At 48.1% G+C, this 9,069-nt stretch overlaps 1 protein-coding gene across 1 annotated transcript in view; it reads left to right on the top strand.

Moving 5' to 3' along the window:
• Window positions 1–8,460: 8,460 nt before the first annotated feature.
• LOC135111578 (ALK tyrosine kinase receptor-like) overlaps window positions 8,461–9,069 on the top strand; it is a 233,162-nt gene continuing 232,553 nt past the window's right edge. The window contains exon 1 of the mRNA XM_064025027.1: window positions 8,461–8,593. The gene's annotated coding sequence lies outside the window, so the exon portion shown is untranslated. The remainder of the gene's footprint in view (window positions 8,594–9,069) is intronic.

Genomic DNA, 9,069 nt, shown 5'->3' with positions numbered 1-9,069 from the left:
AGAGAGAGAGAGAGAGAGAGAGAGAGAGAGAGAGAGAGAGAGAGAGAGAGAAATACTTGTCCCAATAATTAGTTTTGGGAATCTTAATTAAAGAATTTCGAGACCTATAAACGCATCTAGACAGACTCCCTCCCTCTCTCTCTCTCTCTCTCTCTCTCTCTCTCTCTCTCTCTCTCTCTCTCTCTCTCTCTCTCTCTCTCTTTCTCTCCCTTAATAAGTAATTTCTAGTCCGGCAAAAAAATGTTTATTATTTGTCAGCAGATTTTTTTTTAATCAAGATATTTTAAACGACAGAATTTTGAGACAAGATCCTCCTTAAAAACTGTGACGCTACTACTACTACTATTACTACCACTACCATTACTACACACACACACACACACACACACACATACAGGCGATATATGCGTATGGTCTTCAGTTTTATGGCACAGTGATCATTCGGGTTTAGCAATGCCATTCCACGTGTACCTGTGTCTGTCTGTCGATCAATATTCCGCAAGGTGTCCTTTCGATTGCCCTACGTGTGTGTGTGTGTGTGTGTGTGTGTGTGTGTGTGTGTGTGTGTGTGTTCTGGAATCCTTATCATAATTTTCAGAACTACTCTATTACTACGGTCCTATCACCTCGTTGTTTTAGTCTCCTCCTCCTCCTCCTCCTCCTCTTCCTCCTCCTCCTCTTCCTCCTTTCCACATTATCATTCATCATCGTCATTTCCATCCTCGTCATGGGCGTAGTCTTAAAGTTTCCTAGTTAGGGCAAGGCGCGCTCCGTGTTCCGCGCCCCCGGGCACCCAGTGGTCCTCGTCAAGCTGCGTGGGATGTTGTGGTCTCGGGTAAATGAGCCGAGAGCACCTGTGTCCCATAACTGAGGGGCGGAGTGAGTGTTGAGGGTGTTGTTGTGGTTGTGGTTAGTGCTGATGATACTACTACAACTGCTACTACTACTACTACTACTACTACTACTACTACTACTACTATTACTACTACTACTACTACTACTACTACTACTGTGTTGATAAATTACATAAAAACTTTTCCCCTTATCATGTGAAGCTTATGTTTTTTCTTTTCTTAACTGACCCTTTCACCATCCAGTCCTCCCCCTCTACCTGTCTGTCTGTCTGCCTGTCTGTCTGTCTGTCTGTCTGTTTGCCTATCTGTCTGCCTATCTTTCTCGTTCTGTCTCTCTCTCTCTCTCTCTCTCTCTCTCTCTCTCTCTCTCTCTCTCTCTCTCTCTCTCTCTCTCTCTCTCTCTCTCTCTCTCTCTCTCTCTCTCTCTCTCTCTCTCTCTCTGTTTATTTGTGTATCCCAGAGACAAAAAGAGTGAGAGATCCATCCATCCATCAATCCATCCATGTAAACAAAAAAACAAACAAAAAAATATACAAACTCTACTTACCTACACACACGACATTCACTCATACATACACACATACATACAAGCTTCACCTACGCACACAACATTCGTCCATACAATCACACAATCTCCACCAACACACAGCATTCATCCATCAGAGGGGTAATGATGGGCAGACGAGCGGGAAACAAGCAGGTGTCGAGGCGTGGCGGCGGGAGGCTGACAAATTGTGGGGAGCATCGTGCCTTGGGGAGAACACTGAACAAGAGAAGGTGTCATTGCCGAGGTCGCTCGTCCACCCACTACTGCCACTGTATGAATTAATATAAGTTTGTTCAGTGTGGTTCTCGTGGTCAGTGTTCGCCTCACGTAGCGTCCGTGGTGAATAATAATGATATCTACGGTAAATTTGTCAGTCCAGGAAGCGTTGTGAGGAACTGATCAATTACTTTCTCTTATTATGTAGTTATATATTTCGGTGCACTGGAAAATAGGTACCTGGGCATTTCATATACATCCCATACAGTATTATGACGGTAAATACTGTATTGCAATTGACTGTGGTTTATATTTGAAATTCAATATTTGTGTTCGATGATGAAACCAGAAAACTTGATTTCCTATAATATTCTCTACAAATAATCGGATTTGTAATTGTATCTACATCTGTGTTTGATTACTTGTATTTCATCCTGTCAATAGTGGTGGTGGTGATGATGATGGTGGTGGTGGTGGTGGTGGTGGTGGGGGTGATGGTAGTGATGTATGGTGTGGGGTCAGTGATGGTGGGAGTGAAGGCAGTAGTAGTGATGGTGGTGTTGTACGAGGACAGTGGTGGTGGTGGTGGTGGTGGTAGTGGCGATGTTGGGGTGGTCGGTGCACAGCTCACCTCATCCTTTCTTCAGGTTGATCAATATTTGGGTACCTGGAAAAAAAAAAAAAACTGGGGAAGGTGAACTGTGAAAACCCGGGTGTTCCAGCGGCCCTGCCTCCCGGGGTGAGGGGAGGGATACCACCCACCCCTATCCCGCCCACCTCCCTAATGCAAGAGTTGACCAGAATTTTCAATCTTGCATCCCTTTCAGTGGTAAACTCTGTAACTCCGAGCTTGCTTCTCTCAACCTTATTTTGTCCACCTCCCTAATACAAGAGTAACCAGTATTCTCACCCTTTCATTCCTTTCACTGGTAAACTCTGGGACTCCTGGCCTGCTTCTCTTACCCCTATTCCTCCCACCTCCCTAATGCAAGAGTTAACCAGTATTCTCAATCTTTCATCCTTTTCAATGGTAAGCTATGGAACTCCCTGCCTGCTTCTGTATTTACCTCTTTCTATGACTTTAAGTCTTTCAAGAGGGAGGTTTCAAAATACTTCTCCAATTTCGGGTAGTCCTTTTGGTCCTTTCATTTACGGAATAGCATCTGAGCTTATTTTCTAAGTTTTTGTAGCTCCAGGCCAGTGCCTCTCTGACCTGAAAGGCTCAAAGGCCAGTGAGACAGAGAGGAGAGCTAAGGCAACGCTCATGTGTAGTCTTTAACCCCCAACTTTTACCCTTATGGTGTTGGAGGCGATAGTGATGGTATTGGTGGTTGTGGTGGTGGTGATGGTGGTAGTGGTAGTCGTGGTGGTGGTGACGGTAGCAACAGTGGTGGAGGTTGTTGACAGCATATGCTTTAATAACTAGGAAATGTGGGTCTTCTGCTCCATCAGAAGTTAAGTAGTTCATGGATGTGAATTTAACCGTGGAGAAAAAAAAAAAAATTGAATATTGAGAGAGAGAAAGACAAAAAGGTGGAATTCAGGTAAAACCGTCCAACAAACAGACACAAAAACACTGAATATTGACACGAACAGAGATCACTCCGACAAAGCAATGAAAATAGCAACGAAAACATCAAAAAGACGTAGAAAAATAATTGGAATAGCCACATTCTCGTAAAACACACAAATGAGAGAGAGAGAGAGAGAGAGAGGAGAGAGAGAGAGAGAGAGAGAGAGAGAGAGAGACGAGGAGAGAGAGAGAGAGAGAGAGAGAGACTATATGACCCTTTCCTTAGTATCGGTTTGTCTATGGCGAAGCGTGGCAGACTGAAGCGAGTGAGTGTTGGAGGCAGGTTGAAGTAAAACAAGCAAAACAAGAGTCTCTGTAATGGGAGGGGGTTAATGACTCGGCGATTATCGAAGTGGTCGTGGTGATGAGGTAGCGGGGGAGACCAGGTGCGGGGAGCAGGTGGTGGGGCGTTTAAGAGGCGGGGGAGCTTGAAATTAGAGGGGAATGGTGTTGAAGGGGGAAGGTCGGAAGGAGGATAGACTAGTGAGCGGTGGATGGAAGGGGATGGAAGGAGATGTATTGGAAGGGGTTGAATTATTATGGGGAAATGAAGGGAAGGGTTTGCTAGAGGAGGCTGGTGAGAATGACGGAAGGGGAAAGGGATGGGAAACTGAGGGGAGGGAGAATGTAAAGGAAGGAAAGGAAGGGGGGAGAGAGAACGAGGAGGAGGAGGAGGAGGAGGAGGAGAGAGTCGGGAATATTTACAACCGGGTCTTGTCCCTCGGAGGAAAAAGCGAGGAGTGGGGGAAGAGTGAGAAGCGGAGGGAGGGAAGGGAGGGATAGGGAGGGGGAAATGTTCACCTTCCCTTTTTGTTCCCTCCTTCCTCCTTTCCTCGCAGCACCGTTACATCACCACCACCACCACTACCACCACCACCACCACCACCACCACCACCACTAACACCAATATGATCCATCTTTTCCTTTTCCTACTCATATATTTTTTTATTTTCTTTCCTTATTTTAAGTTTTGGTTTAGCAGAAAATGATTATGATGGAAAGAGAAAGAGAGCAACTGTATAGCAATTACTGGTTTTTGCATGACTCCTGATGTGGCAGTTCCAAAGCAGGAAAAAAAGCAACTTGCATTAGCCAGACTCTTCACATCAGAATATTACACATAAAAATCGGATGAATCATGAATCAACAAAATCTTAAAAAAAAAAAAACTCTGGTGCTTTTAACATTTTCAAATATTTTAGTCTAGTGATATTATACTTAACATTTTTCCACGTAAGATATACATTGGCTTAGGGATAAAAAAAAATAAATAAAATAAAATAAAATAAAATGAAAAGGACCCATAGAGGTGCCAATCCCTTAAGTAAAATGACCAAAAAATTAGAATAGAAAAAAATATCTTAAAACCTCCCTGCATTACAATGTACAACACGCAGCCACACTTCCACCTCACGTACGAACGCTGGCAAGACACAACACAACACGTGAAGCTCCCCCTTGTACAGCGAGCAGCACAAACACTCGCTTCCCTCCCCGGCACCTCTTATTCCCGCCCCTTACTGAAGCATGCGAGGGAATCAGCGGTAGCGTGGGAATGAAAACGACTTATCATTGTTTGTATTTCATCTTCTTCGTGTACTATGGGGTGCTCGGACCTGGGTGGTTATTATTATTATCATTATTTATCTTTTTATTTATCTATTCCTTCATTATTTTTTTAGGGAACTGGCTCAGGGCTACAAAAACCTATATATATATATATATATATATATATATATAAAAGGCCCACTCAGGTACCGATCTCAAAAGTAGAAAGGGGAAAAGAACTATCCAGTGAATGATTTAATAACACCTTACTGACAGAATAGTAGAAGGTCGAGTAAATCCAGCTTCTTTTCATTCGTGTAGTCTTATTTTTAGCTCAGTGGAATACCGTGTCAGTCAAATTAGCACGAGAGTTATTACCATTCGCGGAATATAAAAGCCACACGTGTTATGCGTGCAAGCTTTGTGTTCACTATTCACGCAGAGTCAACTTTTCAGCTTTAAATTCCAGCGGAGATCCGACTGAAGGGAACTAATGAACGAGGTGTTGTACTGTGTGTTGTGTGTGACATGTGAGGGGGAAACTATTACATCTGTGGATTAATCTCCTCTTCCTGAGTTCATTCAATAGATAGACAGATAGATAGATAGACACATTGATATATAGATAGATAAATAGACAGATAGATAGATAGATAAATAGATAGATAGAAAAGAAGATATTGAGCAAAACGATAGCATTTGTAACAATATGAACACACACACACTATCCAGCAATATCTCGTCACAGACACAATACCAACGTACGTGTCTCATTAAAAAGGAAAAGAAAAGAATGTAAGCTTCCCTTATTAGGTGTGTCGCTCCAGGTCACAAGAGTCTGGCATGATTATCAGTCCGTGGTCTCCCTGTCTATTTGTTTGTCTGTCTAGGTATGGTGTGTCTACTCTGTGTTTTAGTTTTGAGGTGTTGGCTCTCTCTCTCTCTCTCTCTCTCTCTCTCTCTCTCTCTCTCTCTCACACACACACACACACACACACACACTTATACACCACAACAACATTAGAAACTCATCATCACATTTTTCATTAATATCTTTAACTTCAGCCTCTCTTCAGCTTTTTGTCTTATCTTCCCCCTGGTCTCTCTTCTCTTCCAGACAACTGGTGAAAACAATGACCTTGGCTTGATGCCATTGACGCGTACAGAAAACTTAAGGAAACAAACCTTTTATGTACATGAGTGGCACAGGTCGTCCTCGTCTCCTGAGAGCCCAGTGTCAGTGCCAGTGAATGCTTCAGTGCCCCTTGAGAAATTAAACTGTATGCTTCTTATTGATGGAGAAAAATGGAAGGAAATGAGGAGACATTGTAGTCTACGAGTACATTTGTTGTGAGTGTTCTGTGTGACACAGCAGCGTTAATTTTTTCACTGCCCTGGAGAGAAATACAGTGGAGTAATTGGCAGTTTTATCTATTAGTTTATCTGTTATACACGCAGATACGCACAAAGAAATAAAAATTAGATGAGAGATAACAAGTGTTTCCAAATGGCTCGTACGGTGTCTCGTGTGAAGGATACCAGCAAGAGGCAAGTCGTGTGGTTTGGCCAGTAAGGTGCACCGCATATCCTCAGATGCTGCCTCTGTGCGTCACGAAGAGCAGGAGCGCGCCCCAGGCAGTGTGTGCGGCGCGTGGCCAGTGCTGAGTGGTCCCTCCTTCCTTCTGAGAATATGCAAACACTGAAAAATTAAGCCTTTTGTCTCTGAAACCACGGTGAATGACAGGAAAGTTGGACTCATTCTGTCCTCTCCGGATGCCCACGGAAGAAAGTGAGTCTGTCCTCTTGAAGCCGCAGTCTGAACGCAGAGAAGTTGAGTCAAGTTAGATGAGCCTCTTTCGCCTCAGTCCTGTCTGCTGTCGCCCATCCTCCACTCCCTCTCGCCCTTGGATGACAGCAAGCTCTGAGCAAAGAGATCTGTTTTGTTTAAAGTGGCAGCAGAGTTACTCGTATTAGGTGAGGCATGGTGGTGGCGCAGGCACTCAGGAAACTCCTCTGACAAGCCCCGCCATGACTCTGACGCCCCTGAGTGCTGCCTCCCGCGGGGCCCACAAGGAGATGGAGAACAGAAGCCGACGGAAAAGTCAGGCTCATTCCTCAGCCTCAGGGAGCTGCCAACTTATCGCCACACACCCCGCCGCTCACGCCCTTCATCAGCGGTTGTGTCTCCAACCAGCTGAGAGCGAAAGATGACCAAGACGTGTCGTGAGTAGCTTGCAGGCACCCGCCCTCTCCTCTCTCTCTCCTGCAGCGCCGCATCCTGTCATCGAGAGCTGTGACAGGATGCTGGCGTGGGCGGGGCTGGTGCTGGCGATCATGTGCTCCGGCGGCGTCCTGGCTGCTTCTTCCACGGAAAAAAAATCTCTGCCTGGATGCCCTCTCTCCTCAAGTACAGGCCCATTATGGCTTTCTGCCTCCCCCCCGAGGGACTGCCGCCGCCGAGACCAAAGGCAGGACGGCGGACGCTGGGAGCAGAGTGGCGGCGAGCACTCAGGGGCAAGAGGCGGCCAGGCAGAGCAGTATCTTCGAGACCATGTTCTTTTTGCATTCTATGATTTCAATGTTCCGGTGAATGACTCTGAGAGGGAAAATGTTACGGCGGGCAGAGAGCAGGGAGGCGGCGGTGAGGCGGGGGAGGAGGGCGGCGGCGGGGAGATACCTGAAAGTGGAGTGGAGGATATTTTTAAAGCGGATTTCACTCTTCTGTCTGCGCGAGTGGTGTTGCCGGCGTGGTGGGCGTGCAGTGGGGGGGAGAACGCCTCGCTAACGGTGGCCGTTGTCGCGGGGGATCTTCTTGAGGATTCAGACGAGCGCGATAAGGACATTCGCGCGAACTACGGTGACTTGTTCTACTATAAATCTCTCAGTGAAAGTGAGAAAGTGGAGCGCGTGGAACGGAAATTCAAAAACATAACTTCGTTTTCCTTCGAGGACGCGGCGGGGGGCGTGATCAACTTCACCATGTCTGCCAGCAAGGCGTGGACGGCCTTGGAGGAACTGCGGCAGCTGTGGCGTGCCCCCCGTGCTGCCCAGTGGTCACCCCACTCCCGCCTCGCGCCTCACCCATCCGCGGTACAACCCTGCAGCTGGGCCTCGCCCCGCTGCCCCTCCAGGTGCCTCATTCTCTCCGGGGGACGCTGCGTTGCCGCTGCGACGCTGACTGTGGCTTGAGTGGCGCAGGCAGTACCAACAGTTCCTCAGCAGCCCAGTCCGGCGTCTGGCGCGGCGCCCCCCAACCCACGCCACCAAGGCCTTACGAACACCTGTACGTCCCGTCCAGCATGTCCGGCGACGTGTTCCCGGGGTGCCTCTCCCCGGACGTCCCTGATGCACCACCTCCACTCCCCGTCCACCTCACTGTGGCACACCTACCGCTACCACATCGACAACCACATGCGCCTGACGGGCATCCCGAGGTACCCGAGCCTTGCTGCTGCCCACTTTACCACCTCCCCGCCTCTGTCTGTACGGCAGCCTCAGCCCCGTCAGGCGGCGCGGGGGGCCGCGTGGCCCTGGACATGGCCACGCTGCTGCAGATCTGGTTGGATGAGGTGTCGCCGTGGTGGAGGAGGGACGTCAAGAATCACACTCGTTTTCTTTAAGTCGTCCCCTCGGGGGCGGCGTGGCGGCGACGGTGCTGATAGTGGTCACGAGGGCACGGGGGGGAAAAGCTCAAGCCGTCTGACACTTTTCCTTCTGCCGCGCCTCCTGCAGGATGCCGCCACAGTCCTCCGTGGGACGTTGAGCACGACACTCCAGGCCTGGATGACACCCCCGGGGATCCTCGTCTTCCACCGTTCACCTCGCCACGACTCTTTGTCTCCTACAAAATAGACGGTAAGTGTTCAGTTTTCTTCGTTTGCTACCAAAGGCAGGGGGCAGCAAAATACAGGTCGCGGAATTCACGGTGCCTTCCGAAGTCTCTCAATTACTGTAGAACTATCCAAGCTTTGAGGGCTTAATTACTTGTCTGGGTGAGCCTATGGTGAAGTCTGATAGGGATCCAATGCAAGACTCCTCGCATGGACGGAGGATCGAGGGAGAGCCTTTGTGGACTCCTGATTCGGGGAGCGGAGTAGCGGGCAGGTAGGGAAAGATACCTGAGAAATGTTTAAAGGGAGTTTCCTGTTAGCTTGGACGCCGCAAGGGACCGCGGTGGAGAGATGAGCATCGTGGAGGCGGCGTGATCCACTTCTTTACTGCTACACCGAGGGAATGGGGGTAGACGCAGCACAGACCCGAGACTTCTGTGACGTCAGCGGGTGACTGTAGCGTTGGTGGTGGATGAGGCGTCTGTCTGTGTGTTTGAGTCT

Source organism: Scylla paramamosain, chromosome 22 (genome assembly GCF_035594125.1).
Source record: "Scylla paramamosain isolate STU-SP2022 chromosome 22, ASM3559412v1, whole genome shotgun sequence".
In the NCBI taxonomy this organism is placed as follows: domain Eukaryota; kingdom Metazoa; phylum Arthropoda; class Malacostraca; order Decapoda; family Portunidae; genus Scylla; species Scylla paramamosain.
The sequence above is the reverse complement of the archived record's forward strand: the minus strand, read 5'-3'. Positions and strand labels throughout refer to the sequence as shown.